General features: G+C 44.6%; 1 protein-coding gene across 2 annotated transcripts in view; it reads left to right on the forward strand.

The window, feature by feature from the left end:
- The first annotated feature begins 12,712 nt into the window (after positions 1-12,712).
- trmt9b (tRNA methyltransferase 9B) overlaps positions 12,713-15,512 on the forward strand; it is a 57,859-nt gene continuing 55,059 nt past the window's right edge. Inside the window, exon 1 of one of the 2 annotated variants that reach the window (XM_072577221.1) lies at positions 12,713-12,814. The gene's annotated coding sequence lies outside the window, so the exon portion shown is untranslated. The remainder of the gene's footprint in view (positions 12,815-15,512) is intronic. The other variant, XM_072577222.1, reaches the window with a different exon arrangement.

The raw sequence follows: 15,512 nt of genomic DNA on the forward strand, positions 1-15,512 counted from the left end.
CAGGTCAGGCAGCATCCAAGGAGCAGGAGAATCGACATTTCGGGCATGAGCCCTTCTTCAGGAATGAGGAGGGCGTGCCAAGCAGACTAAGAAAAAAGGTAGGGAGGAGGGACTTGGGGGAGGGGTGTTGGAAATGTGATAGGTGGAAGGAGGTTAAGGTCAGAATCTTCCATCGGCCTCCGAAATGACTCTGGCGCCATTAACCACGCGGCTGCGGCAGCGCCCACGGCAGCAACCGCCGCCGTGAACCATGACGTCACTTCCGACCCCACTGACCTTGCCGCCTCCGCGATCGCCGCCCAGACAATCGCCTCCATGATTGCCTGGAAGACCATCACCGACAGATTCGCAGCCTCCATGGGGTCCACAGGTATCGGGAACAACGCCATTTCTGCCGTCGCCACAGCCACTTCTGCCCCCGAGATTGCCATTGCCGCACCCACTTCTGCCCCCAGTGACATCACTCACCTGCACAACGACCACGCCTCATGCGTCTCCGCCCCCACGCCGATACACGTCACAATGCCTAACCCCGCCCCCACACCAATCTCCATCCGCACGCCCAATCCAACCCCCACGCCGATCTCCGTTCGCACGCCTAACCCTGCCCCCACGCCGAACCCCACCCAGCCCCAATCTCCGTTTCCGCTCCCATGCCCAACCCCGCCCCCACGCCTAATCCCGCCCCCACTCCCAGCTCCAGCCCCACACCAGGTCCTAGCTCCCAGCCCTGCCGTGTTTTCACCATCCCTCCAGAACTACCCCTCTCTGAGGATGAAAGATCAGTCCTCGGCAGAGGCCTCACCTTCATTCCCCTACGCTCTCGGATTAACGAGTTCAACATGTGACGAGACATCGAACAATTCTTCCGCCGCCTTCGCCTCCGCACCTACTTCTTCAACCAGGATTCTCACCCACCCGCTGACGACCTCTTCTCCCACCTCCAACACACCCCATCCACCTGGATACCCCATGCTGGCCTCTTATCTGCCCTCGATCGCTTCATAGCCAACTGCCGCCGCGATATTAACCACCTCAACCTCTCCACCCCTCTCACCCACTCCAACCTCTCACCCTCGGAACGTGCAGCCCTCCACTCCCTCCGTTCCAACCCCAACCTCACTATCAAACCGGCAGACAAGGGAGGCATGGTAGTAGTTTAGCGCACTGACCTTTACACCGCTGAGGCTAAACGCCAGCTCGCGGACACCTCCTCCTACTGCCCCCTTGACCATGACCCCACCTCCCACCACCAAACCATCATCTCCCAGACCATCCAGAACCTCATCACCTCAGGGGATCTTCCATCCACTGCCTCCAACCTCATAGTCCCACAACTCCACACTGCCCGTTTCTACCTCCTGCCCAAAATCCACAAACCTGACTGCCCCGGCTGACCCATTGTCTCAGCCTGCTCCTGCCCCACGGAACTCATCTCTGCATACCTCGCACGGATCTGTCCCCCTTAGTGAAAGAACTCCCCACCTACGTTTGGGACACCACCCACGCCCTCCACCTCCTCCATGATTTTCGCTTCCCCAGTCCCCAACGCCTTATCTTCACCATGGACATCCAGTCCTTGTACACCTCCATCCCCCATCATGAAGGACTCAAAGCCCTCCACTTCTTCCTTTCCCGCCGTACCAACCAGTACCCTTCCACTGACACCCTCCTTCGACTGAATGAACTGGTCCTCACTCTGAACAACTTCTCTTTCCAATCCTCTCACTTCCTCCAAACCAAAGGAGTAGCCATGGGCACCCGTATGGGCCCCAGCTATGCCTGCCTCTTCGTAGGATATGTGGAACAGTCCATCTTCCGCAGCTACACTGGCACCACCCCCCACCTTTTCTTCTGCTACATCGATGACTGTATCGGTGCTGCCTCATGCTCCCTCGAGGAGGTTGAACAGTTCATCCACTTTATCAACACCTTCCACCCCAACCTCAAGTTTACCTGGACCGTCTCAGACTCCTCCCTCCCCTTCCTAGACCTCTCCATTTCTATCTTGGGCAACCGAATCAACACGGACATTTACTATAAACCGACCGACTCCCACAGCTACCTAGACTACACCTCCGCCCACCCTGCCCCCTGTAAAAACGCCACACATATTCCCAATTCCTTCCCAATTCCCAGTACCAATACTGTACAACCCAGATGGCCTCCTTCTTCAAGGACCGCAATTTCCCCCCAGACGTGATCGGCGATGCTCTCCACCGCGTCTCTTCCACTTCCCGCTCCTCCACCCTGGAGCCCCGTCCCTCCAATCGCCACCAGGACAGAATCCCACTGGTCCTCACCTACCACCCCACCAACCTCCATATACATCGTATCATCTGTCGTCATTTCCGCCACCTCCAAACGGACCCCACCACCAGGGATATATTTCCCTCCCCTCCCCTATCAGCATTCTGAAAAGATTACTCCCTCCGTGACTCCCTCGTCAGGTCCACACCCCCCACCAACCCAACCTCCACTCCCGGCACCTTCCCCTGCAACCGCAAGAAATGCAAAACTTGCGCCCACACCTCCCCCCTTACTTCCCTCCAAGGCCCCAACGGATCCTTCCATATCCGCCACAAAATCACCTGCACCTCCACACATATCATTTACTGCATCCGCTGCACCCGATGTGGCCTCCTCTATATTGGGGAGACAGGCCGCCTACTTGCGGAACGTTTCAGAGAACACCTCTGGGACACCCGGACCAACCAATCCAACCACCCCGTGGTTCAACACTTAAACTCCCCCTCCCACTCCACCAAGGACATGCAGGTCCTTGGACTCCTCCATCGCCAGACCATAGCAACACGACGGCTGGAGGAAGAGCGCCTTATGTTCTGCCTAGGAACCCTCCGACCACAAGGGATGAACTCAGACTTCTCCAGTTTCCTCATTTCCCTTATCCTCACCTTGTCTCAGTCCCAACCCTCGGACTCAGCACCACCTTCCTAACCTGCAATCTTCTTCCTGACCTCTCCGCCCCCACCCCCACTCCGGCCTATCACCCTCACCTTAACATCCTTCCACCTATTGCATTTCCAACACCCCTCCCCCAAGTCCCTCCTCCCTACCTTTTATCTTAGTCTGCTTGGCACACTTTCCTCATTTCTGAAGAAGGGCCTGTCGAGAGGACACGTCCATATTAGCCTGTCACCATCTTTGTTTCATACACAGTGAGTTTACCCTGTCACTATCCTTATTTCATACACAGTGAGTTGACCCTGTCACCAGCGTTGTTTCATTCACAGTGAGTTTACCCCATCACCATCCTTGTTTCATTCACAGTGAGTTTATGCCATTACCATCCTTGTTTCTACCCCTGCAAAGCCCTCTCCTTTCCCTATGCTGCCACCTCCCCATAGCCTAACTCACCCAACCCTTTGGCAGTGATCTTCTGCTATTCCATAAGTCTCCCTTGCATCCCCCTTAATAACTAATGAATGGTCTACTAAGGCTATATTCACTCCAGCTTCTGACCAACTGTGACAGCCAGTTCCTACACAGATTTATGACTGGTGTGTTTGCTACTGCCTACGTGTGATATGTTATTCTGGTGTCTGCTGCTGCTGCCACTAAAGGAGTGATCATTGTCTACACCCTGGAAGACAACCAGACAGATTTGAGTTTGAGTGAGTTTGTGTTTTATTTATTGTTGTCAGATGTATCGAGATACAGTGAAAAGTGTTATTTTGCAAACTATTTATGCAGATCGTACCATACAAAGTGTATCAGGGTAGCAGAACAGTGTTACAGCCATAGAGAAGGTGCAGAGAAAGGGATCAGAATTAACATTTGTGAGGTCCGTTCAATGTCTAATAACTTCAAGGGAGAAGCTGTTCTTGAACCTCCTTGTTATTTGTTAGCATCCTAACTGAATGACAGACTGCGGCTAAGCCCCTGAACTGTGTGCAGAATGTGGAGGAACTGACTATCTACCAGGATCCATTGAGCAACACAGCTGACCTTCTTGACTGGACTAGACTGAGGACTAGACTCCATCCACTTAATGACATGGTCATGTGATTGAATACATGAACTGTAGGTGTTAGACTGATGTCTTGGTGTATCATACAATAAGGTGTTGCCTCACCTGGAGGGATCCTTAATGAGACAAATCTTCCGTCTGTGTGCCTGCACAAAGTTGCACGGTAGTACTGATAACCTTTGAATCAGGCTGATGTGCCAATGTCAAGGCAAGGCGTAGGTCCTGCGAGGCAGGTGCTAATTAAGTGAGTACTAAAATAGCAAATTAGCAATGTCAAGATACAGTCTGATTTAACTTATGAGCTGGTGTCTGTATCTGCATGTAAGGTGTAAGCCTTTCAATGCTTATTGGTAGTCTACCAGGCAATGCAAGTCTCTGCTTCCTAAGTGGCCTGCGTGTGTATCAGAGAGGTCCCATGATGATTGGGATGTTGGAAAATGACAGATGCCAATGTCTGTAGATGAAGAGTGGATGTGGCTGGTAGCCATGGACCATGCCCTGAGATACTGATCATAGTTATAGAGCCATAGAGGATCCTCACAATTAGCAGTAAGTTGAAGTTTTTAGGTTGGAAGGAAGTCAATTTAATTATAGTTTTGAGACGTCTAGCTTGTTTCACACATTTGGTCAGATAGGAATACTAATGACACCATGTTGAGGTGTTTATAAGTGGTTTAACAAGCTATTACGTCCTATAGTTGCCAACTTGCTGCTGCCAAGCAAGGAACAAATTCAGATACTCAGCAAATGCATAAAAGAGACTATAGGTCACTTCTCACATTGAGATAAGCCTCACTGAATATCTCGCTTGATTCTGCCACAAATCTTGCCATTGCCCATATCGCTCAGATACCCACTAGATTCTGCAATGCAATGAGTAATGTCTCCTGACTCATTCTAGCCTGGAATGTGCAAATTAGGGTTGCGTTGGAACATTTTGCACTTACTCAGATGAGTACAACTGCAACAACTCTCAAGCGGCTACACACTATCCAGCACAATGCTACCCGATTTAATGGCATCATACAGCTTCAATATTCATTCCCTCTAACAGCAACATGCTGGGGCAGCAGCACTGTTAACAACTCATAAAGGGTCCTCCAAAAGTATGTTTCAAACCTGCGACCTCATACACAAGACAGACAAAGTAACCAGTTGTATGGGAACAACGAAACCTGTTAGCTATTAACCATCTTGATTTGGAACTAAATTGTTATTCCTTCAGTGTCAGTTCATCATATTACCGAATTCCCTCCTTAACATTACTATGGGTGGACCTACACCTCATAGCCTGCAGCAGTTTAGGAAGGCAGTTCACCACCAATTTATTAAGGCGATAAGATTTGCATTGCAAGTGCTAACTTAACAAATTATGCCTTTATTAGATTAGATTAGATTATCTACAGTGTGGAAACAGGCCATTCGGCCCAACAAGTCCACACCGACCCGCTGAAGCGCAACCCACCATACCCCTACATTTATCCCTTCACCTAACACTACGGGCAATTTAGCATGGCCAATTCACCTGACCTGCACATCTTTGGACTGTGGGAGGAAACCGGAGCACTTGGAGGAAACCCATGCAGGCATGGGGAGAATGTGCAAACTCCACACAGTCAGTCTCCTGAGGTGACTTATGAATAAGTTTAAAAAACAAGCACCTCACATTGTACCTCAATCAAACCCTCTGTCTTCATACTCAAGTCACCTTCTTGGTCTCTAATTGATCTCATTCATTCTTTTATCAGCCTTTGTCCACTTATACGACTGAAAAGACTTTTGGGTTCACTTTTATGCTAATTGCCAGTCCTTCCTCATATTTTCTATTCTCTGCTCATCGCTTTTGTTACTTCCTTTTCCTTTTTCACTGACCTTTCTGTATTCAGCCAGCTTCTCACTTTTGTTATCAATCTGATATTTGCATACACACCCTTTTTCTGCTTTATCTTACTCACAAGCGATTTTGTTATGCAGGCATATCTAGTTTTGTTTGTTTTACCTTTCCTTCTTCTGAGAATATACCTTGATTATATCTGAAATATATTTTTTAAATGCAACTTATTTTCCATTACAGTTTTATGTCAATTTTTTAATCCTATTTTCCCGGGCCCAGATTCGAAAGAGTGACAGACCCTTCGGTCCAACTCATCCACGCCGATCACTTATCCTAAATTAATCTAATCACACTTGCCAGCATTTGACCTATGTCCCTCTGAATCTTTCCTATTCATCTACCCATCCAAGCATGTTTTAAATGATGTAATTGTAACAGCCTCTGACACTTCTTCTGGCAGCTCATTCCATATAGGCACCATTTTTTGCATGAAAAGGTTGCTCCTTAGGTCCCTTCTAAATCTTTCCCCTCTCATCTTAAACCTATGCCCTCTTGTTTTGGATTCCCCCACCTTGGGGAAAAAAACCTTGTCTATTTATCCTATCCATGCCTCATGATTTTATAAACCTCTATAAGGTCACCCTTCAACCTTTGATGCTCCAGGGAAAATAGCCCCAATCTATTCACCATCTCCCTATAGCTCAAACCCTCCAAACCTGGCAACATCCTTGTAAATCTTTTCTGAACCCTTTTAGGATTCACAATATCCTTCCTATAGCAGGGAGACCAGAATTGCATGCAGTATTCCAATAGTAGCCTAACCAATGTCCTATACAGCTGCAACATGACCTCCCAACTCCTATATTCATTGCACTGACCAATAAAGACAAGCATACCAAACACTTCCTTCACTATCCTATCGTCCTGCAATTCCACTTTCACAAACTATAAACCTGCACTTAAAGGTCTCTTTATTCTGCGACACTCCCCAGGACCTTATCATTGAGTATATAAGTTCTACTGTGATTTGCCTTTTCAAAACACAGCACCTCACATTTGTTGAAATTAAACTCCATCTGCCACTCATTGGTCCACTAAACTTGAACCTCCATCAAATAATTTTAATTATGGATTGTTTTTTGCCCTTTTCCATTGCTGGCCTAAATGTTATGATTATTGTTCCCTAAGCATTACGCAAGAGGTATGTTGTCCACATATATCACCTCATTCTTGGAATAGATTTATCAATGCTTCCTTGTTCAGTGAATTAGAAACATACTGATGTAGAAAATTCTTTTGAATATAATTTAAGAACTCTTCCTCCTCTCTGCCCTTTAGAAGGTTAGCGGCTTTCATTTTATTCATTCTTGAGATATGGACATCAGTGACAAGACCAGCATTTATTGCCCATCCCTCATTGCCCTGAAAAAAGTGATAGCAAATTGCCTTCTTAAAGTATGCAGTCCTTAGGGTGCAGAAATGCCTACGGCGTTTCCCTTGCTGACGGAAAGGATGTTCCAGGATTTTGAAAAACAGAAGTAAAGGAACAGTAGTTTAACTCCAAATTGGGATAATATGTGGCTTGGAGGGGAATATTCAAGTGGTGGTGTTCATGTATTTGCTGCCCTTGACATTCTAGATTATACAGCTCAAAGGTTTTAAAGTGCTGGTAGAGAAGCCTTGTAGACACCATGGATAAGATGCTAATCAAGCGGGCTGCTTTGTCCTGGATGGTGCCAAGCGTCTGGAATGTTCCTGGAACATCGTTCATCCAAGCAAATGGTAAGTGTAATTTGTGCCTTTTAGATAGTGGACAGGCTTTGGGAAGCCAATAAGTGAAATGCTTGCTGCAAGATTCCAGCCACTAATCTGCTTTTGTAACCACAGTATTGATATTGCCAGTCCATATAAATGATACTGGTCAATGGTAAGTCTCAGGATGTGGAATTCAGGAATGATAATGCCATTGAATATCAAGAGGTAATGATTAGATTCTCTCTTGAAGCTACTCATTGCTTGGCACTAATTTGACACAAATGTTATTTGCTACCTGGCATCCCAGATCTTTCTGCATATGAACATTGATTGCTTCAGTATCAACTGTTACAATTGAACATTGATCAATAATCGGTGAATGTCCCCATTTCTCACTTTCGGAGATCATTGATGAGGCAGCTGAAGATAATTGGGCCTAGGACACCACCCTGAGAAACACCAACAGTGATTTCCTCGGGCTAAGGTGATTGAAAACCAACAACTACAACAATCTTCCTTTCCACTAACTACGATTCCATCCATTGGAAAGTTTTCCCTCTGATTTTGATTTCGTCAAGGCTCGTTGATGCCACATTTGGTCGAATGCAATTGTGATGTCAAAGGCAGCTACTCTCAACTTATCCATCACAGCTGTTGAAGCATCAAAGGCAGTGGGAGAGAGTTGTTTTTGGAGTTTGTCAGAATGGAAATGTGACTTGCAGGTGCCAGAACTAGATGGAAGGTGGAAATTTTGATTTCCTGATAATGGGTGGACAAGCAGAGATAAAGCTTTATTCCTGATGAAGGGCTTTTGCCCGAAACGTTAATTTCGCTGCTCGTTGGATGCTGCCTGAACTGCTGTGCTCTTCCAGCACCACTAATCCAGTAAGCAGAGATAAAGTCAGCTGCATGTTTGCAGTATTTCATGCCTCATGCCTGTCTGTGATAGGTTCCTACTTGTTGTATATTTGCAAGCTATGAATACTCATCAACTTAAAACACTTTTTATATAAAGTTCTACCTTCACGTTCTACTCTACAGCACACATGAGTCTTGTTAAACCCTATTTATTTAAAGGTGGCATGCACAAATCAGGTTTGTGCAGTGGCACTTGAGTTCAGTTGTTGAGGGCAGGTGAAATTTGCTGAACAAAGGGAGCAGAAGAATGGTCAAGTTTCATAGAGGCTCAGGCCTCACAACGGAGAATGAGTGCTAGTGTGGAATTGGGTTCACAAAATTGGAGAAGTGAAATAGAAAGGGCCTGACATCCTGTGTGTGGTAAGTGTGGTCAGTCAAGTTAAGAAAATAAGGGGCCCAACGATCAGTGACATTCCATCTCCAGCTCCATTGGAGGGTATTGCCCTGTAAGAATCCTTTCAGGGCCTTGAGTTCACCTATGACATTTCAATTATCCCCACTGACGATAATCTCATACAATGCCTTTTACAATGCATATTGAGCCTGTAAGTTCAGCCATGTCCACAGAGTGTCAAGTAGAAAACTGGACATTAAAATGAACATTCAATAATGATTGAACAAAATAACTTCCCATTTTCAGTTCAAATGGTTCGTCGAGTGAGGTCCATCATGGTTTAGAGTGACCTTTCTGCTCTTCACCTAATTAATTGTGCATCCAAGCTCTTCAGAACCCTTCTCATGAAATCAGACAGCAGGAGAGGTGGAAGTGCTCGCTCAGGTTATAATTTTTAAAATGTTGCCTGATCATACCAGCTTAGCAACATGAAAGGTAACAATTAGGACACACAATGTAATAACCATGTTTGCTCGAGGCCATAATTCTTAATGTGCATTGCATTCTTGGACAATGCGGATGAATTGCAAATCAAAGCTAGATGAATGGCATTATTAACTTGATGCAGCCATTCTTTAGGTAGTTGTTTGGTAGTAGTAAACTTGATTACTGTTGAGAAAAGACATATTTGTCAATGCTTTTCATCTTCAACTCACTAGGACAATTCATAAGAATATAATTTCTAGGATAAAATCAATATTCTTATGAGTGACTTGCAACCTCAACTAGGAACAGGAGCAGGTCATTCAGCACCTCAGATCTGTTCCACCATTCAATGGGATCATGGCTAATCTATGGACTACCACCTTCTATCTGCCTTTGACCCATACCGTTGACACTTATGCTTAACAAAAGATTATCTATCTCGTATTTAAAATTAACAACTTATTTGGCATACAAGACACATTTCCTCCCTTCCTTTTTGTGTTTCCTTCCTTATGGTCCAATAACCTTTCAGCCTCTCCATTCAGCATTTTACCATAATCATTTCTTCAGCAACTTCGTGCAACAAACCGCAACTCTGTTTTTCTCCAGGATCCACAGACCATACTCCTGATAAGGCCCCTGACCAGGGGCAAATCTCCAGATTTATCATGGCCCATCTCACAGAAAAATAGAATTGTTATGGCACAGAAGGAGGCTATTCAGCCCATCATCATCCATGTAGGCAAATACGTGGCTCAAAGATTGATGCGGGAGAAATGGCTTTTAGTTCATGGAACATTGACACCAGTACTGAGGAAGAAGGGACCTGTTCCAATAGGATGGTCCTCATCTAAACCATGCTGGAACTAGAGTCTGAGCAAATTGCATAACTAGGGCAGTAGACAGGGTTTTAAACTAAGTGTGGGGTGTGGGGTTCAGTTGAAAGGGAAATTACAAAACCAGAATTGAAAGAGGTAAAAGTGCAGAAGTCAGGAGAGGTTATTAAAATCTGTAGCAAAGATACAACTCGGACAAAGTGTCTGGAAAGAGTTACCAATCAATCTTCGGTACTGGATAAATGAATGACAATAAGAAAAGGGATGGTTAATATAGGACTGAAGGTGTAATATCTGAATGAACGCAATATAAGGAATAAGGGAACTGAGCTTGTGGCACAGATTGAAATTGGCAGGTATCATGTGGAGGGCATTACGGATACATGGCTTCAAGGAAATCAGGATTAGGAGCTGAATATTCCAAGGATATATATCCAATTAATAAGATAGGCAGGTGGGCAGAGGAGGTGCAGTTGTCCTACTCATAAGAAATGAAATTAAATCAGTAGGAAGAAATGAAGTAGGGTCAGATAGTGTAGAATCTGTTTGGGTAGAATTGAGGAACTGCAAAGGTAAACAATGCATAGTTGGAGCTATGTATAGGCCTCTAAATAATAGTCAGGAGCTGGGCCGTAGATACACCAGGAGATAGAAAATATGTGTAGGATAGGCAAAGTTACAGTGATCATGGGGGATTTCAATATGCAGGTGGATTGGGCAAATCACATTGGTAGTAGATTGTAAGAAAAGGAATTTATGGAATGTCTATGAGATGGCTTTTTGGAGCAACTTGTGATGAAGCCCACTAGGGGACAGGCAATACTGGATTTAGTGTTGTTCAATGAGGCAGACTTGATAAGGGAGCTTAAGGTGAAGGAGCCCTTAGGAAGCAGTGATCATAACATGATTGAATTTAATCTGCAATTTGAGAGGGAAAAGATAGAATCAGAGGCAACGGTATTTCAGCTGAATAAAGGCAACTACTGAGGCATGAGGGAGAAGCTAGGTAGAATTGACTGGGAGAGGAGCCCAGCAGGAAAGACATTGGAACAGCAATGGCAGGAGTTTCTGGGAGTAATTCAGGAGACACACCAGAGATTCAGTCTGAGGTAAAAGAAGGATGGTGCAGGGAAGATAAGGCAACCATGGCTGACTAGGGAAGTCAGGGATAGCATAAAAGCAAAAGAGAAAGCATGTAATGTGGTGAAGGGCAGTGGGAAACCAGAGGATTGGGAAGCTTACAAAGACCAACAGAGAGCAACAAAACAAGAAATAAGGAGAGAGAAGATTAAATATGTGCGTCGGTTAGCCAGTAATAAAAAGGAGATCTGTAAGAGTTATGTAAAGGGCAAAAGAGAGGCAAAAATGTACATTGAGCAGTTGGAAAATGACACAGAAGGCATAGTAGTGGGCAACAAGGAAATGGCTAAGGAACTGAATAGGAACTTTGTGTCAGTCTTCACAGTGGAAGACACAAGTAATATCCCAAAAATTCAAGCGTGTGAGGGGACAGAGCTGAGTATGTTGGTCATCACCAAGGAGAAGGTGCTAGAGAAACTGAATGGTCTGAAAATGGGAAAAGGTAATAGAAACTGCACATTCTGCCTGTTCTGCTGCTGGGCATAGTTCATTTCAAACAAAGTTCTTTCAATGCAGAAGCAAATTACTTGAAATCTGTTAACAAAAAACGCTGGAGATCATAACAGTCAGGCAGCATCCATGAAGAGAAAGCAAGCTAAAATTTCTAGTCGAGATGACCCCTCATCAGAGCTGACGTGAAGTGCGGAGGAGGCAACATTTATGCAATGGTGGGAGTGAGGCTGGGGGAGAAAGGATGTCGATATCAACATATTGCCTCTCCACACTTCACGTCAGGTCTGAGGAAGAGTCACGGAGACTCAAAATCTTAGCTTGCTGTCTCCATAGAAGCTGCCTGACCTGGTGATCTCCAGCATTTTTTGGTTTTTCAGTTCCATTCAAGGTGTGCCCCTTTGCCTGAAATGATTGAACGTAAAAATTTATTGAACCACAATGGAAAGAAACTTGCATTTTGAAAAGAAAATTAGGGATAGTTAAAAACCCTACTAATCTTTACTAATTAACCCTAGAGAAGCTAACATGATTTTATTTTATTATCAAAATGCCTATTATACAGACGGCAATACAGGCCTTTTGGAAGTATATCAGTACGCACTAGCAATCCAATGTAAAGTTATCGATGTGATACTACTAATTTAATAATGGTTCACATGTCCCCACACATCCCGAACACAAATTCTATTTCTAATGTGGATGAGTGAATAGAATAGCCCGACGTGTCTCTACTTGCTAACTTTTGCGTTCATTGGCTTGAGGTTCCTATTCCCTCTTTACGGTGAAGAATTCACAACATTCGACAACTGAACATGACCCGCCCTATCTCCCTAGACAGCCCAACATTGCAGGGCGGAGTGGGTTAGAACTTCGCTCTCACTCTCACCCACCTCGTGAGGCGATTGCTACTTGAGCGGTTGCCGAGCAGCGGGCTCGCGTCACGTGACATTGTGGTCCAATCAACGCTTGCTACTCGTGGAATGGTGTCTCTGTGACAGAAGGCGGCTGTGTTCCAACGTTCCAACCCCTGCAGCCGGGCTCGGGTTGTACTCATCCCATTCCGGCAGGTACGTGGACTGAGTACTTTTCGTACGTCTGTCACAATTTGTTAGATAAAGCCCACCTTCTGAACATCCAGCAAAGTTAGCTGTCCCAGCTTGTGTGTGGGGAAGGCTAACTGGAAATACACTTGCAGCATGGAACAATGGGATCGACTTGTTGCTGAACAGAGTTCATGAGGGATGATTATTTAAACTGTAGTAAACTGAGTCTGGGTTCTATCTTAATGTTCGATATTCATAACCTGTGGCCATCTCTATACTATCGTGCTGGTCTTGATGGTGACAATTTAGAAACTTCTCTAACGATTTCTTTTACTGTGAACATTCACATATTCCGGGCCCAAGGCTTTATTGTGTTCAGTACTTTCTTAATTTATGCTCTCAGTCTTATGCTGATGGACATCCTAATCACTTGCATTCATTTTAAAAAAAACTACTCGTGGATTTGCACACTTAATATCATAATATTAGAACCTGGTAGTCCATAATCTACAGCTTTTAAACTGAACATAAGAACTTGTAATTCACATTTTGTCATTTGCTACTCTCACCTTATTTATTTAGTTAGAAAAAAAACACACAATACCAGGTTGTAGCCCAACTGGTTTATTTGGAAGTACAAGCTTTTGGAGTGTTGCTGATTTGTCAACTGATGAAGGAAAGCACTCCAAAAGCTTGTACTTACAAATAAACCTGTTGGACAATAATCTGGTGCTGTGTGATTTTTAACTTTGTCCACCCCAGTCCAACACGAGCACCTCCACATCTTATTTATTTGCATCAGTTCTTGGTGCCAGTGGTAAAATATAAAAAAATGTAGTGTTATCAATGAACAAAGCGTGGTTCCTGATGAAGGGCTTTTGCCCGAAACGTTGATTTCGCTGCTCGTTGGATGCTGCCTGAACTGCTGTGCTCTTCCAGCACCACTAATCCAGTGGTTGGTATGGTGCCAGTCAAGCAAATAAAATCTGTGTGAAACTCTGAAAAGGTTAATACTGAGGCATGCCAGAAACATCTCACACAATGATATGCAGGTTTGATTGGGGTGAGGCATAGGATCTTGAAATAAAACTCTCTCTCATGGATTTTGTCAATGTCTATCACAATTATATAAATTGTATCTAGCTACTCTTATGTAATAAACAACATCTTATTTATGACTGGAGCATTTTCTAATTACACTACCAGGGTCTTTTCATCAACTTCCAGACCAAGCAGACTATGTACGGTAGATCCTCTCCAAGAAAGACTTGTTGTTACTATCCTCTACTTAGCATTAGTATGGAGAACTCATACAACCTAATGAACAGCAGCGTGGATTGCTCGTACAACAATCTCTTCCATTTTGTAATTAGCAGGAAGAATGCATTTTTCAGAAGCATATTACCTAAATGTTGAGATAGCTCATAGCTCTGAGATGCAGAGGGAAATGGTTGTCCTCATGAATCAAGTATAAAAGGGTAAAGTCACCATTGTCCCAGATGACCATAGTGCTGCTGTTGCATTAGTGAAAGCTGACTGGTGATGAGTTTAACCTGAGGGTCAGCATGCCTCTGATAAGGTGCAAAGTTAAAAGATGGGAAGTTCGCGGTGACCTCAACCAATTCAAAAGTTGCACCCATGAGGTAGGTGACTCTCTTCATCACAAACTAGTCTATACTATGTATGCAGATATATCAAATAATTAGGAAAGTTAATGGAATGTTATCATTTGAAGGTTCTAGGGAATGTTGCCAAACAGAAACCTTAGGGGGCAGGTTCAGAGTTTCTTGAAAGTAGAGTTGCAGATAGATAGGATAATGAAGAAGGTGTTTGGTATGCTTCCCTTTATTGGTCAGATCATTGAGTATTGGAGTTGGAAGTCACGTTGCGGCTGTACAGGATGTTGGTTAGGCCATTTTTGGAAGATTGCATGCAGTTCTGGTCTCCTTGTGAAACTTGAACGGGTTCAGAAAACATTTACGAGGATGTTGCCAGGGTTGGAGGATTTGAGCTATAGGGAGAGGCTGAATAGGCAGGGGTTGTTTTCCCTGGAGCGTCAGAGGCTGAAGGGTGACCTTACAGAGGTTTACAAAATCATGAGGGGCATGGATAGGATAAACAGACAAGGTCTTGTCCCTTGGATGGGGCAGTACAGAACTAGCGGGCATAGGTTTAGGGTGAGGGGTGAAAGATATAAAAGGGACCTAAGGGGCAACCTTTCCACGCAGAGGTGGGGTGTGAATGGAATGAGATGCTAGAGGAAGTGGTGGAGGCTGGTACAATTACAGCATTTAAAAGGCTTCTGGATGGGTATATGAATAGGAAGGGTTTAGAGGGATATGGGCCAAGTGCTGGCAAATGGGACTAGATTAGATTAGGATATCTAGTCAGCATAGACGAGTTGAACTGAAGGGTCTGTTTCCGCATTGTATGTCGCTATAACTCCATGAGAGGAATTGAATGCAAAAACAAGGAAGCTATACTTCACTTCCTGTGGACACTGGTGAGACCACACCTGTCATACTGTATTATTGATCACCTTATTTACAGAAGGATGTAAATATGTTGGCATTTTGGATAGTGTTTATTGGACTAATCCATGGATTGGCTGGGTTGTCTTTTGAGGAAAGGCTGGAGAAACAAGGTTTGTATCTGATAGAGCTTAAAAGAATAAGAGGTAACTTGACCAAAACATGTTAAATCTTGAATGGTCTGAAGAGGG

Source organism: Chiloscyllium punctatum, chromosome 9 (assembly GCF_047496795.1).
Source record: "Chiloscyllium punctatum isolate Juve2018m chromosome 9, sChiPun1.3, whole genome shotgun sequence".
Lineage (NCBI taxonomy): Eukaryota > Metazoa > Chordata > Chondrichthyes > Orectolobiformes > Hemiscylliidae > Chiloscyllium > Chiloscyllium punctatum.